The sequence below is a fragment of the Phoca vitulina genome, unplaced genomic scaffold (assembly GCF_004348235.1).
Source record: "Phoca vitulina isolate PV1807 unplaced genomic scaffold, GSC_HSeal_1.0 scaffold16, whole genome shotgun sequence".
NCBI lineage: Eukaryota > Metazoa > Chordata > Mammalia > Carnivora > Phocidae > Phoca > Phoca vitulina.
In genome coordinates, this window is record NW_022589719.1 from 34,092,000 (window position 1) to 34,107,072 (window position 15,073).

General features: G+C 55.8%; 1 protein-coding gene across 1 annotated transcript in view; it reads right to left on the reverse strand.

Annotated features, from left to right (window-relative positions):
- Positions 1 to 12,971, reverse strand: part of CPT1A (carnitine palmitoyltransferase 1A) — a 50,486-nt gene extending 37,515 nt beyond the window's left edge. Inside the window, exon 1 of the mRNA XM_032414532.1 lies at positions 12,834 to 12,971. The gene's annotated coding sequence lies outside the window, so the exon portion shown is untranslated. The remainder of the gene's footprint in view (positions 1 to 12,833) is intronic.
- Between the last annotated feature and the right edge of the window lie 2,102 nt (positions 12,972 to 15,073).

Genomic DNA, 15,073 nt, shown 5'->3' on the forward strand with positions numbered 1-15,073 from the left:
AAAGTTACAGACTGGCCACCCTTTCCATGATTTGTAAGATCTTTCAAGGGCTTTATAAGGACATGAGGGATTATTAATGGCAGTAGATGGAACCTAAACATAGCATTTGTAGCCGATTCTAACGGAAGGTATGGGTCCGGCGTTCACCCGGGGATCTAACCTCTGCCGGGCAGAGAGAGGGAGGCGAGACAGAGGATCTGCAGTCTCCCTGCCAGGAGTCAATGGCCTTGTCAGAACCCTGACTTTAACTAAGGATTTGCTCGTTTGGATTGGTTCAAACTAAAAACCAAAGATAAGAGTCCTAAATGAGCAATCTTTTTCTAGTTTTGCAGTAGGCAAGGTGCTGCCCTGGGCCGACCTCCCACTTCCAGCCATCGCGGTAATTAGTGAACCGGCAGACAAAGGTTCGAAACACTCCCTGTGCAAATCTAGTAAAGGGACAATCCCACCCTCTATCCTGGCATCCACAGCCTCACGTTTAAAAATACTGACGATTACAGGGGTGCCTGGGTGGCTCAGTCGGTTAAGCGTCCGACTCTTGATCTCAGCTCAGGTCTTGATCTCAGGGTCGTGAGTTCAAGCCCCATGCCAGGCTCCACACTGGGCATGGAGCCTCCTTCAAAAAAAAAGAAGAAACAATTTACACTCATAAGGCCACCTCCTGTCGCTGTGGGGAAATGCAGATCAAAACCGAGGCCAAATGCCACGGCCCGCCCCCCAGGACGGCTAGAACCTGCAAGATCGAGGTAACAACACTGGCAAGGGCACGGGCGAGGCCACAGAGGATCCAGAACCCCCACGCGCTGCGAGTAGGGATGCGCTATGGGGCGGCCACGCTGGAGATCAGTCTGGCGGTTTCTCAAAAGGTTAAACATGGCCTTAGCACACGGCCCTGAGCTTCCACTCCCGGCTGCCTGCCCAAGAGGACTGAACACGAGTCCACTCGAAATCCTGCACGCACAGGTTCCTAAAACGCCATTACGCACAATAACCAAAAAACAGAAGCAGCACCAATGTCCTTCCCCTGATGAGCGGGTAGATAAAATGGGGTCTAGCCATCCAACACAGTGTTCTTTGACTGTTAAAAAGGAGCACTGTCACACGGATGAACCTCAAGAACCTCCTAGTACAGGAAAGCAGCAGACACAAAAGGCCACACACTGCACGCTTCCATGTACGCAAAGTGTCCAGAATGGGGGGGGGGGTACACGGTGGGGGGACGGAGAGGGGTAGATGGCTGAGGGGAGGGATGGTTTCTTTCTGAGGTGAGGAAAACGTTCGAAATCTGGACCGTGGTGCTGGGTGCACCTGTCTGCGAAGGGACTCGCAACCACAGAAGCGTGCACTTTGGATGGGTGTAGGGGACAGTGCGCTAAGTCATACCTCAATAAGGCGGTTACTATAAAAAAGCCGCCTCGTGAAACTTTAGTGTCGTCTATTCAACATTAATGCACCTAAACCTTCTCTCCTCAAATCTGTAACGCAGGTGGGTGGGCCCACCAGTGTCCCACTCACTCCTCCAAGCAACGGTCAGCTCACTGTATCGAGGAATTAACCGTTAAATATTTTTAGGGGGCGTAGGATACTGCGGTTATTTTTTAAAAGAGCTGCCTTTTGGGGTGCCTGGGTGGCTCACTCGGTTGGGAGTCTGCCTTCGGCTCAGGTCATGATCCTGGAGTCCCGGGATTGGGCTCCCTGCTCGGAGGGGAGTCTGCTTCTCCCTCTCCCTCTGCTCCTCCCCTGCTCATGCTCGCTCTCACTCGCTCGCTCACTCTCTCAAAATAATAAAATCTTTAAAAATAAAAGAGCTGCTGTCTTTTAGCAATGCATACTGAAATATATATCCATGCAATTTTGTCCTTTGTCAAGTGCAGGGTCTCAAAATCACTGGGGGTGGAGGTATGAACCGGCCACGTGTGGGAACTGGTGAAGTCGGCCAGTGGCCATATGGGGGGGTCTGTTATGCTGGTCTCTTTTCTTCTGTAGGTTTGTGATCCTCTCTTAATCATTTCTTAAAATATGTTTAACGAAATAAAACACCTGTCCAGACGCTGGAGCTCGGTGCCACATCGGACAATCCGACACTAACTTTCAAAGCTCCTGGCCTCTTCCAGTGCTTGTCAGTGGCCGCCCTTCCGGACACATCTCCCCGGGCAGCCCCACGAGCCACAAGCCAGCCCCCGCAGAGCAAGGTGAGGCCCCATACCCCGTGCACCGAGACCAAGTCAAATCAGAAGGGGGTCCGTTTCCAGGGCTGCTGCCCGCCCCCAGCAAGCCTGCCCTTGCAGTCCTGGGCATTCACAACATGGGATTATCTACCCGACCCACCCCACCCGCTGATACCTAGAATAACAACAAAGGCTCTCTGTCGGATCACAGCACCCCTGACCTACCGCACCCTAGCAGGAACTGCTATCTCGGTACCGGACGCAGGGCCCACCCTCACCTTTCACCCAGGCGGGTGCGGGTGACCCTGCCTGCCTGCCCCGCCTCCCCCACCTCCGAGTCTCCCCCAAAGGACCGCCAGAGTAACTGATGAAGACACACAGCGACCATTGCCGCTGCCCAAAGGCTGACCACACGGGAGGCTGGGGGAGGGGAGAGGCAACCTGCGGGGGGGGGGGGGGGGGCTGGAGGGGGGAGGGCGAGGCAAGCCATTCATTCATTCACGGACAACCAGGAATGAGGAGGGCCTCAAAAGAGCCCCAGGGGATTTTACTGTACTACACGGCAGGACTGTTTGGTGTCCTACAAGTTCTAAATCCTAAGACGTCATGCACACAGGTCACTACAGAATACCTACGAACCGGCCACATCGACTTGAGATTGCCTGGTCTCCAACTCTCCGTTCCTGGGTCGGCCTCTGTGGACGCCCTGGCCAGGCACGGCTGTCCTGTCACTCTGTCAGTGCAGCTGGGAACCCCAACACCCTGAGGAGGAAGAGGAAGGGCCCTGGGCCAGTTGGCAGGCCGGGCCTGCGTCTGGACGCAGGACACTTACTCGGGGCGGCCTCTCCTCTGTATCCCTACAACCTTCCAGGGCCGCAGCAAAGGCCACAGCACAGCAGGGCCCCGGGGGACCTGGTGAGCAGGAAGCAGCCCCTCCCTGCCTCCTGGGGCTGCCGGGGGCTCTGCCATGGCCAACCTGCGGTCCACAACTAAACCCTTAGCCTCTGTTAGCCTCTGGGCGCTGGCCTCCTTCAATGTCCTCTTCCTCCTGGATAAGGCGACCAGGCACATAGACTCTCAGAGTTTCTCGGCTCCGGCCGCTTGCCCCTCTCAGGGATTCTCAGGATTCTGAGCTGGGGGTCAGTGGTTCTTCCAGCCACTCTGCACCCCAGGAGTCAGCCCCCCACAGGACCCTGCCTGGGGCTTTAACTTGCACCTGCACACACGACTCTGTGTCTCATGCACGCCTCCACTTGACACTAAAGCGAGTCAATTGCAAAAGAATCCCTCATCTTTCATACACCCTCGCACGGTTTCTCCTACCGTAACAGCACCACTGGCTGCCAGGCCCAGACACACACAGGCTGGAGCGTCCTCTCTCTGTGCCTCCCCCCTGTGCTGGGTGCAAGCAGCAGAGCCTGATCATCTGGAAAAGTACCCTGTCCCTGCACCGTACTGTCCCCGCTGAGCACCCACTACCTGGGTGCAAAGAGGTGGCTTCTCTGGGGACAAAGGTACACGGCATGACCGCTGGGATCCACCTGCTCGGCAGGATGCACACCTGTGCCCCGAGTTCTCATGAGAACGTGGGCGAGAGAAGCAGAGAGGACAGGCGGGGGTGGGTGGGTGGGGGGGGTGGGCATTGCAAAGAAAACACGGACGCATGAAAAGAGAGCTGAACTCCCCTTTCGGTCACTCATTTGTTCCCTGGAATCATCACCAAGCAACTCCCGGAAGCCTTCGGACCAGAAATCTGAGCAGGAGGTAACAGAGTGATCACAGAAGCACCTTCCGGGAGCACAGGCTGGCTGCTGCCCCTCCCCCAGGTCTGGCTGGGCCCCCAGGGAAGGCCCCTTGGGGACTATTCTTGATGTAAGGCCACCTCTCCCTCCGCACCTGCCAGACCTGCTCAGGGGTAAACTGGAAGTGGCCACGTGAGGCAGCAGCCCCCAGCTGCGTGGAGACATGAAGAAATTTATCCGACGTGCCGAAGACAGAAAGCCCTCTCCATCTATGTGGTCTGGCAGGCTGCGGGGCTGTGGACCTGTTTGTTTTCCCGGGCACTGCAGACAACCCCTCGGGCCGCGTCAGGTGCAGAGCCCACCTGGGAGCCCCATCCGATGTGAGCTTGCACGAACCTCCTTGCCTGGAACATACCTGGGGGCCCCACCCCCAGGCTGAGCATGGCCACCATGTGATGGTGCGACGTTAGAAATCATGAAGGCCACTACAGGAGAGAGATCCTCCAAGGTCTGCACCAGAGTGCTTAAGCATCTTACCCTAATCCGCTCTTGGAAAGACACCAAGATCCAGAGTAAGGCGCTCTGGTTGAGAGCAACGACCTATTTACCACAATTTTTATAAATTCACATCGCTGGTCTATTATGTGGCTGTTCCTACGGCTTCCCAAGCCCATTCCCCCGGTCCCCCACCTGGGCCAGGCCCCCCTGACTATGACCAGGGGGCCTGCTAACTCCAACGCACAGCTGGGGTGCCTTCTGCTCCTTTTCCATTCCCATGTCCTGGCTTCACACCTAGCTTCAAACTCCCCTCCTATAGGGCGGCCTTTGAGCCCACATGCCCGGAGAACAGATTTCTACCAGTTTCATCTGGTGATTCTCCTGACACTGGCTGGCGGGTGACTCTTCATTTACTCAATCCCAACGAAAGTGGGGGGCGTCTCCAGGACACGAGTCCTTGTTCAACCCTGACTCCACTGAGGACCACAGCTCTCCAACACTGAATGCCAAGTGAACGATCTGGGAGGGGGGATGTTACACCACCTTGTTCAATTTCAGTCAGATTACTTTAATTTTGATAACTCTGACCAATGCCACTCACTAAATCTCTGGCCAATAAATTGGTCTGTTTTTCAGATGTGCCTACTTTGTCCTTCCATCCTCCTCCTCCTCAGTCAACTCTTTTTCACCATAACTCTTTGACTACAAGGTCAGCGGCCCGCCAATCATAACACCAGCCATCCCTAAGCCGGGTCCCCTTCCCCTCCAGGAGAAGACTGGCCCAGCGCCATCCCCAGCCCTCGGATTCTAGGACAGGCAGCCGGCTAAGGAAAGGAGGTGAAAGGTCAGCACAATGCAAAGTGCTTAGCCAGCTTCTAGAACAGGCCCAGGGAAAATTCAGATGTGGAAATCACCTCCGTAATAAACAAACAATAAAACCTGTTATGTGACATCCAACCAAAATATGTAATTATGTGCTGTCTGAGGTCTTTCAACCAACAGATAAGGAGAGAGGAAGGTAGCTAGGCAGATAGATAACGGCATACAGATTGGTCTCTGTGCTTTTAACAACGAAGGTACAAAATACTCCTTCTACCAAACTGTTTGGCATAGGCTGGACCAGGTGATACGCATCTCACCCGCGTGACCCATTTCATTCCTGCTAGAGATGGGCACTCATTTACCAAGGAACAGACCAACGTGAGGGTGTCAAGACAGCTGCCCAAGGTCACAGCCAGCAACCCCCAGAGCTGGGGATCAGACTCACGTCCAGCTCCAAACCCCACATGCTCACCTGCCAAGTTAAGTGGTAGGTACTCCGTTAAAAGTTCCACGCAAGAGTCCTAAAGCTACACAAATATAAAATTAGGTCACTCTGTTGTAACCGAAACGATGTGATTGCAGTCGGCAATAAAACTACAGTAACTACAAACACGACGGGTGCCAGCGCTAAAACTATTTGCAGGCACCAGTCTCTCCACGAGAATTGCACAATGTACTTGCACGCAGGAGCAGGGGGCCCTGCCCGCTACGAAAATCCGGCGAAGAGCGGCCCCTTTCCTCCAGCGGTCAGCAGCTGCTGCACTGGGACTCCTCGGAGGAAAGGTCACCCACAGGAAGCAACGGCTTAGTGCAGCAGCAACACCGGGCAAGGTCTCCGGGAACACAGCCTGGACCCCTCACCAGGGAGGAAGCTGGGCGGCTGGATGACACTCGGGCCACCCCCCTGGAAAAACTCTCGAGAGCAGACACCGCGGGCAGAGCCTGCAGCCTGGGCTTTCCTGGAGGACAGAGCAGTGGTCATCGACGGCCTGTTCTTCCAAGGTCCAGCGACCAGGGCCTGGGAGGGTTCTGCTTGGCTACGCAAAGCTGGTTCTGCCTCCAGGACGGCTAATGTTCCTGCCAAGTAGGACTACCAAGGTGGCACCCAGGCCAGCCTCAGTGTTGTTCCCCGTGGCACTTCAAGGAAAATACCCGGAAGGTTCCGGAAGGCTGTCACGGAGCCCAGGGGTTTCCCCAGACCTGCATGTGGAGCAGGGCTCACGACTTTGCTCAGGTTCCTTCTTGCTCCTTCGGTATTTAGTATTCCTGCTATCATGCTCAAAATTAGGATGAGAAGTTAGGGCAGGCAAAAATTAGCAGTAAAGGGAAGATCAACAGAAAGGGCCCCTCTCCATCTGTGTGTAGGCATAATACGCTCTCTGAGCCGTGTCCAGACAGGATTCTCCATAATTGCGTCTTGTGTTTTCTCAGTAAGTGTTATACAAATACAGATCATTTCCCTAACCTGACAGAGGCATCTTAGAAGCAAGAATGGGAGACTCAAAACTCACCTGACATCTCTGGGAGGGCCTCATGTACAAGAAAGGTGCAGGAACTGTCATTAATGAAATGTTGTCTCTTGAATTCATAACAGGGCATTCAATATCTGCATTAATTAACTGACCATACAATTAATGTATCGCAGTGAAGTATATGATAATACACCATTCATATTTATGGGGTAAATATGCAGAGTCAAGGCAGATTATAGAAAGAATTCTTTTTTTTTTTTTTAAAGATTTTATTTATTTATTTGAGAGAGAGAGTGAGAGAGAGAGCACAAGAGGGAGGAGTGGGAGAGGGAGAAGCAGACTCCCTGCCGAGCAGGTAGCCCGATGCGGGACTCGATCCCTGGACTCCAGGATCATGACCTGAGCCGAGGGCAGTCGCCCAACCAACTGAGCCACCCAGGAGCCCCTATAGAAAGAATTCTGAATCATTATACTTTGTTTTACGGCTCCAGAAAAACACGGGTTCTGCCCACTGAGTTACTGTTAAAATAAAGCAAATTCAAATTTATACCTGATATTTCCCCACTTCAGTAAGTAATAACTAATCAGATAAATACAGAGAAATATGATCTGAGCAAGAGCAAAGAATTCAGGAAATGTCCCTGGGGGTCACATTTTTTTTAAAAGACTTTATTTATTTGAGAGAGAGAGAAAACACAAGCAGGGGGAGAGGCAGAGGAAGAGGAAGAAGCAGACTCCCCACTGAGCCTTGAGATGAGGCTGAACCTAGGACCCTGAGATCAGGATCCGAGATAAAGGCAGATGCTCAACGGACTGATCCACCCAGGAGCTCCACCAAAGGTACATTTTCATAAAGAAAATACAGAATGTCTAGGCAGGCCCCAATTACCTGCTCTATCCATTCAGGTATTTTTCTCCAGATGCATACCCGTAAGCACCTGCCTCCAGCCACGCCAACAGCGGTCCTGCTGCTGGAAAAGACCCCTGAACCTCTCCTCATACCAGGACATTGTTCCCACAAATGTTCCTAAAACCAGGGGCAGGGTGGATTTCCCACGCATGTTCTTCACCTTTACACCCAGAAGCGCAACTGAACTCGTCAAGCCCCAGTTCCAGCCCAGGGACTGGAGAGCTCAGTCATATCCATAAAACCTGCCTGCGGCCATGGTATTATCTGCTAGAACCCGTGCCCATTTCGCACCCTTGAAACTATGTTCACATCTGGCCTCTTACTGGATCCCCTTCTATGAGACAGAAGGACAGATGTCAGAGGCACCACTCGACAGATGAGGAACTGGAAACCCAGAAACACACACGGCTGATTCAGTGTCACATCCAGCAGGCACGGGGGGTGGGGGGGATTCTAACACCCAGGCCCTCGGCCTGCACAGGGGTCTGGGAAGCAGCCTGTCACAGGGACGGAGCACAAGCTTTGGAGAACACAGATCTGGACTCGAATTCCAGCTCTGCCACTTACTCAGCCTGTGTGTGTGTATGAGAGAGAGAGAAAGAGAGACAGAGAGAGACAGAGACCTTGAGCAAATGTCATCGCCTTATCGTAAGATTGTTTCCTGGCACATAAAGCATGCAGAATATCCACTCCTCACATCAAGTGATGGACCCAACACCACATTAGGCCTTTAATGCAGGAACACAGTGTACCTTCCCAACCGTCCCATGCTCCAGGAACGTGGGTTTCCATGTGGATGTGCCTCCTCCTTCTTAATGCCAGACCCCTCCCCGCTCACTCTCCCCGCCCCCCCACACACCCTGCCACATCTGATACCTCCCAGACCATCTAACTTTGGCGTTCAGCTTGCAGCAGTGCTCCTGGTTCATTTCTAGGATACCTTCTTGTACCTCCCGTTGTGCAACAGGGCGTGTTTGAAAAAATAGAAACCAAAACTCTTCACGTTAAGTCTTAAGGGCAGCAGAGGAGCTGACATTTAGGAAAATTAGTGACAGATGCATTATCTCATAAATGAGGAAGGCTTTCATAAGAAGTAAAGTTTGAGTTCTAGCCTAAGACAATTTCTTAAGGGCAAAGTTATTTTATGTTTGCTTTTAATATAAACATGTATTACTTTTTAGTGGGGCAGTGGCAGGAGGTGGGAGGGGCTTCTAAATTGAGGGAATTAACCCCTAGCTTGACTCCTCAGAAACTTGACATCCCCGGTCCTCATGGAGCCGATTTCCCACTGGGGCATCATAACGAACAGAGGTGTGCGCGCTGGGAATCAAGAGCCCCAGGACCCCGGAGGAAGCCAGTATACTGTGGGAGGAGGGGGTCACTAGTCCCTTGATGTGGGAAGTAACGAGCTTGCAGGTCTCCCACCCAGAAATCCCTGACCATGGTAACAAGGCAAAGCAAGGGCACCAAGTGGAAGAACCCAACGGCTTCCCTCGCATGGACTTCCCTGCCCCAGAGGACCCCACCGCATCAGAAGGCTGCAGCAATCCAGCGGAGAAAGGGTCTCAAGCATTCTTCCAGCCCATAAATATCTGAATTCCCACTTTGGCTCACAGGAATGAGGAGGAAGGCGAGTTTAAGAGCCATATGGGAAGCAAAGGTAGCAGGTGGGACTTAGCAACACTCAGGTTCCTGGGATGGGTGGGTCAACCACCACCCTCGAGGTATGGAGTCCTCTCTTTTTTACCTAAATAACCTGGTGTCCAACAAGTAGTGGATAATCTTTCCCAAGGACAGCAGCGGCCACCGTATGTCTCAACCCTTCACGGTGGCAAATATCACACTGTACACCCAGAGACGCAAGCCTATCGCAGCCGCAGTATTTCTTTCAATTATTAACTTCCAAAAACATTCCTAAGCAGAAAAACAACCCACAGAACATTAACGGTGGACATTCCGGAGAACTGAGGGTCCGAATCACCTTAACCCGAAAAGGTCAGCTGGCTTCAGCCCAGGCTCTGCTGGGAAGCCAAGGTCCACCCAGTATTTGCATGGGGTAAAAGGTGAAGTTCCCAAGAGGCAACAGAATGTCAGAAATCAATGAGCAGAACATACTCCTTACTTGCGTTAATCAACAGACTTAAAAAAAAACAAAACAAAAAAACGCGACCTGCACAGACTAGATTATTCCTACAGGCATCAAAAAGACTGTTAGGGTGGTTGTCCCTGGAGCGGGGACCCGGGTGCGGAGGCCAACTCTGCGCTTTGTTCCCAGATGCACCGCCTTCATTTTGGACCGTGTGCTTGTATTATCTTTAAAACAGCAAAGTCCCCGCGGGAGAAGCTCAGGAGCGGCTCAGGCCATTCGGGAAAAAGAGGCCCCGATGAAGTAAGGGACGGAGAATCTCTGAAACACACTCTAAACATGCCGATTTTATTTTAAACCTTAAAAGCAGCAGTCCTTCCGGAAGTGAAGCTGAGGCTTCCAGCAGCAGCACAACTCCGGCCTGCCAGCAATAACCACAAAGAATGACTAAACCTCTTCCCCAACAAAGGAAAAACTGCTCCGAATCAAAGTGCAGAAGCAGCCCCGGGCCCGAGCGGGCGCGCGTTTCCGCCGCCCACCTTCCCACCGCCCGCGGAGCCCAGGCTGCGTCTTTAATTGTTCGCCTGGAACGCGTCCTCGAGGGCACGGCCCGCAGCTGCGGCTGGCGCGCCCCGCCCCGCCCCCACCGCGAGCGTCACGTGACGGCTGAGAAAAGTAGGGGAAAGGTTAACACGAGCCCCGCCCCCGGCCTGGCGCGTCCCAGGCGCTCAGATCCTGTTCCACCCGCTCGGCTCGGAGAGACCTTCCGGAGCGAGCTGGCGCGCATCGCCGCCGCTGCCATCCTCCTCCCCCGGCGACACGCAGCGCCTCTCCCTGGGAAGGACGAGCCCTGCGCGGCCAACCCTGGGGACAGTTAAGGGCTTAGTGCGCCCGATGCCATCCCCCAGCGGCACCGCGCCCAAAGCGCGTCCGGAAGGGACTCGCTGCGAAGCCCAAGGAAAAATGAACAGTGTTTCTATGAATGGGCACGAGGGGCCAGGGTTGCATAAGCGCGGGCCCTCCCCCGGGACTCCCCGGAGGCCCAGGCTTGACCGCTGGGTTACCACTGGTCCAGGGTCGGGCCAAGGACGGCAGCAGCAGGGACACCAGGTTTATTCCCTTGGCCTCTGGGTTAGGCCCCTTGTTTTCAGTAACTCAAAAGGTTATTTTGGCCTGTGCATGATGCCAATTTCTGCCACTCCGATACGAAGCATGTGCACTCGCAAAGATGGCCCTTTTCTCTGATCCATTCCAGCAGATGGGAGTTCAGCGTGCGAGGTCAGGTCTAGCAATGCCTCACCGGAAGGAAACCGGTCCTCTGTGGGCGAAAGGAGCCCCCCCACCCCCACCCCCCCGGCGCACAGAGGCAGAACCACCCAAAACCCGCGCTCTGAGGGCTGCATCCAGTTCGTATCAGACACGATGGCCCCGGAGGACTCACAACCGGACACCGCCTCGCCTCAACGATCAGCACGCTCAGCGGCATTAACGTCCTCCTCTGTCCGCCACACTTATCTCGAGTCACCTTAAATACTTTGGCAAGGCGGGGGGGGCGGGGGGCCGATGTCTGCTGGCACAAATGAAAGACCAGTGAGTTCGGCCATGTTTTAATCACTTGGTTTGAGGTTCGGAAGAAAATAAACACGCTTGAATATCTGGAATGACCAGAAACCGGACGCCGGTGCAAGAAGATGGTGTAACAAAATACGTTTCAAAAAGGTTAAACAGATTTTCATTTTATTCGGTAACTTACAAAGTTACCAGTTTCCCACAACAATCTGCCCTTAAAATATTTTAACAACACAGGGAGCACAAGAGGAACCGAAAGCCTTGTCCTGAGTAGGGAGTACTGAGTCTGTTCTGTATTGAACCTGGTTAATTACTCGGGATTTTTAACTCTAAAAAAAGCAAGGTCGGGCCTCACCTTAGTTCCCTTCAGCTGGAACGAAAACCAACCACCAATTTACATTACAAAGACTGACCCACGGCCTTTCCGAACAAAACGGAAGGAACTGATCTGGAGGTAGGCTCGCCGAGGGAGCTGAAGTTGGGGGATGCGTCCGTCGGGGCCCGGGTCGCTCCGCCGCCCTGACCGCGCCGTCCGGGCTCCCGGACCAAGGGAGCCTAGGCCTGGTCACGTGACGCCCCTCCCCCATCCCCGCGCGGCGGCTCGGGGACCCGGCGCGACCTTGGGCAGACTCTCCGCGCCCACCTGCCCTGCGCCCAGCGCCGCACCAGGGGGTGGGGGGCGCTTGCAAGCGGGGACCCCGGCCGGGCGCCCCTATCTCGATCCCGGCGGGCTCTCGGACCGCGCCGGGAGCCCCGCGTCAAGGGCGTGTCCCGACGGCTGCAATGCGGGGGCAGCCGCGGGGAAGAGGGTGGACGGCGCACCGGGGAGTCCTGAGACCCCAGAGTCCCTCTAGCTCCCGCTTGGGACCAGCCCGCGACCCCAGGACGGCCCCCCAGACCCAATCCACCCCCGGAGGGGGAAGGGATGCGGCGGGATCGAAAGGGGGTTGGTGGCGCCCCGCCAAGTCCAGAAGGCCGAGCATCCCTCCTGCAGCCTCAGCGACCCTCGGACGGACCCCCAGACCCAATCCATTCCTAAGAGAGGGGTGGGATGAGAGGAAAAGGGAGCGGGCGTCCCTCGTGGACCCAGGCCCGAGGCATCCTGCCAAATCCAGAGACCCAAGCATCCCTCCAGCTCCTGCACTGTACCGGCGGGCCGACCGACCCCTCGGGCGTACCCCCAGACCCAATCCACTCCTGGTAAATGGGAAGTCCCGAGCTTGGCCCATCCTGCCAAGTCCGGAGGGTTGAGCATCCCTCCCGCTGCCGCACCAAACCCGCACGGGAGGCCCCCGCGCAGATCGGCCCCCGGGCCGACGCCCCCGACCCAATCCACGGCGGGAGGTGGGGAGTCCCTGCCGCGCTCCCATTTTGGGCTCCTGGCGAACCCCGCCGTTCGGGGGGGGGATGCTGGGGGTTCCCCTCCGCGCCGCTGTCCCCGCCCCCGCCTGGGTCCGGGCCCTGGCAGTCCCCGCGCGCCCTACCCTGGAACCCGCCGCAGCCCGCAGGCCCGCGCCCGCTCGCCCGCCCGCCGTCCCCGCGCGCGCAGCCTCGGCCCAGCCTTACCGAGTCAGCGAACGGAGGCGCGGCGGCGGCGGCGGCAGAGGCGGCGGCGGCGGCGGCAGAGGAGGCAGCGCACTGAGAGCGCAGAGAGCGAGAGCCGGAGGCTGGAGGGCCGCGGGCGAGGCCGAGTGCACCCGACGCCGGCCGCCGCCGATTGGCTGAAGCGTGCGGGGCTGCGGTGCAGGCGGGGCTGAGGCTCCCCGCGCGGGGGGGGGGGGTGCGGGGGGCGGGACCTGGACGGGGCGGGGCCTCGGCGGCTCCCAGGGGAGCCTGTCAGGTGAGGAAACTGAGGCTGCTGCGGGGCACGCCGCCTCCGCCTCTGCCAGCATGGGGCCCAGGGCGAGATTCCTCACCCTGGAGACTGTTTTCTCATCTGAGAAATGGGCCAACTCATTTGGGCCAAGCCCATAAAAGCGCTTAGCATGGTGCCTGGCTCAGGCTAGCCCTTTACAGCCATTGCCGCCTATAATCCTCAAAGCACCCCCTATAAATAGCTGATCCCAGCCGGGGCTGCGGAAGGATCACTAACTTAAGCACGATCACACAGCTAAGAAAATGGATCCGACGTTGGGGCCAGGTCTGACTCCACAGCCCAAGCCCCAAATCGGACCTTATCCCCGGAGTGACAGCTGAGGCGATCCGGAGGCAGCGTGGCTCGCGGAGCCAACACGCGCTACTGAGAATTCCGGCGACCGTTCTGAGCCTCCTCCTCATCTAACTGGGAGAAAAATACCTCCCTCGGGGGCTTTGATAAGATTTGGTAAATTAATGATTCAGGCGCCTAAAGCACTGTAGGTGCCAGGAAAGACATGCCTGGAGGTGGGGACAGAGTGACCGAGAGACCCTTGTGTGGGTCACTGAACTCAGGAGAGGGGCCAGGAGTGGACACTGCTCACTGGCAGATCCCAGGAGTCTAGGCCCAAGGGGTGGGGGCGGGGAACAGGGCGCTCAGGAAAGACGGGGCACTGTTTCCCCCCACCCCCACCCCCGCCCCTTCCCTCTCTTCATCTGCAATGCTCCCAGGCCCTAGCTGGTGGTCCTGCATACAGCAGGTGCTCCATAAATGCACCAGTTTTATGAACAGAGACCTGGCTCTCCTAAAGGTCAATGACTTCTTTTGGCTATTAAAAATCCATGCTTGCCGCCATCTTTCGGTCTGTATTATTTGGTGATTACCACTGCAAAGTTTAGAAGAGAAAATGAAAGTTCCCTCTTGTTCCCGCCCCCCTCACTACCACTGCTGCGGTTAACTATTGGTACACACTCTCCGGGCTGTTCCAAATGAAGTCATAGGATAGGTGCTGTTTGTAACACTCTTGTTTTCCCTTGGCTTATGTCGTGGACAGAGTTCCCTGTGGAGACGGAGATGACCTCCTCTTTCGCAGTGTTTAACGCGCCCCATGGACACTTAGACCCCCTTTTCACCATTGCAGGTATAAAGAAACCTGCACTGGCTTGTCGGCGTGCCTCTTTGAGCTCTGGTTTCTCTTTGTAGGAGCAACCAAGTCAGAGAGCAGGCACCTGTGACATTTTGGTGACATATTGGTGTCACTTGCTGAGCCACCCGCAAAAAAGCTTAGTAACATCTATTCCCACCGAGGCGTGGGAACTGAGCCGTCTCCAGGAGCTCATCAGCGCTGTCCGTCACTATCCGTTCTTTTCATCTTTGCCAATCTTAAAGGAGAGGGTGTAGATAACGCTCCTTATTTTAATTTGCATTTCTTTGAAGTTAGAAATTGGAGATTTCCTGCCGCTGCTGGCTCCTGTCTGGCCCCGGAGGGGTCCCAGGCTGCGACCCCCTCCCCTTCCCTCCCCTCAAGATTTCAGGGCCCAAGAAAGCAGGTGGGCTGGGCCAGGGCCCACCTGCACAAAGCGTGCGGCTGCCCTGCGCCTGCGTCCCCTGCTCCACAGTCATAGCACACAGGCCTTCCTGGCTTGTGCCTTGGACTCTCACCCTCACCTCAAATGCCCTTCCCTCCTTTCCCTGGAACCCCGTGTGCAGGTCCCGGCCCAAGGTCACTTTCTTCTTCACTCGAGTCCCGCCGTGCACCACCCCTGGGATTAGTCCCGCACCCCGTATGTTCCCAGGGCTCTGCGGCCTTGGCTGGGCACCCCTCCCACGCGCCACCTCGTGCCACCTGCAGGCCAGGCGAAGCAGGGGCAAGGGCAGGACCGCGGCCCGCGGGGCCACTGGGTCACCGCAATCCCCTGTGCCCCGGTGACTGGGCTCTCGGGCTGCCCTA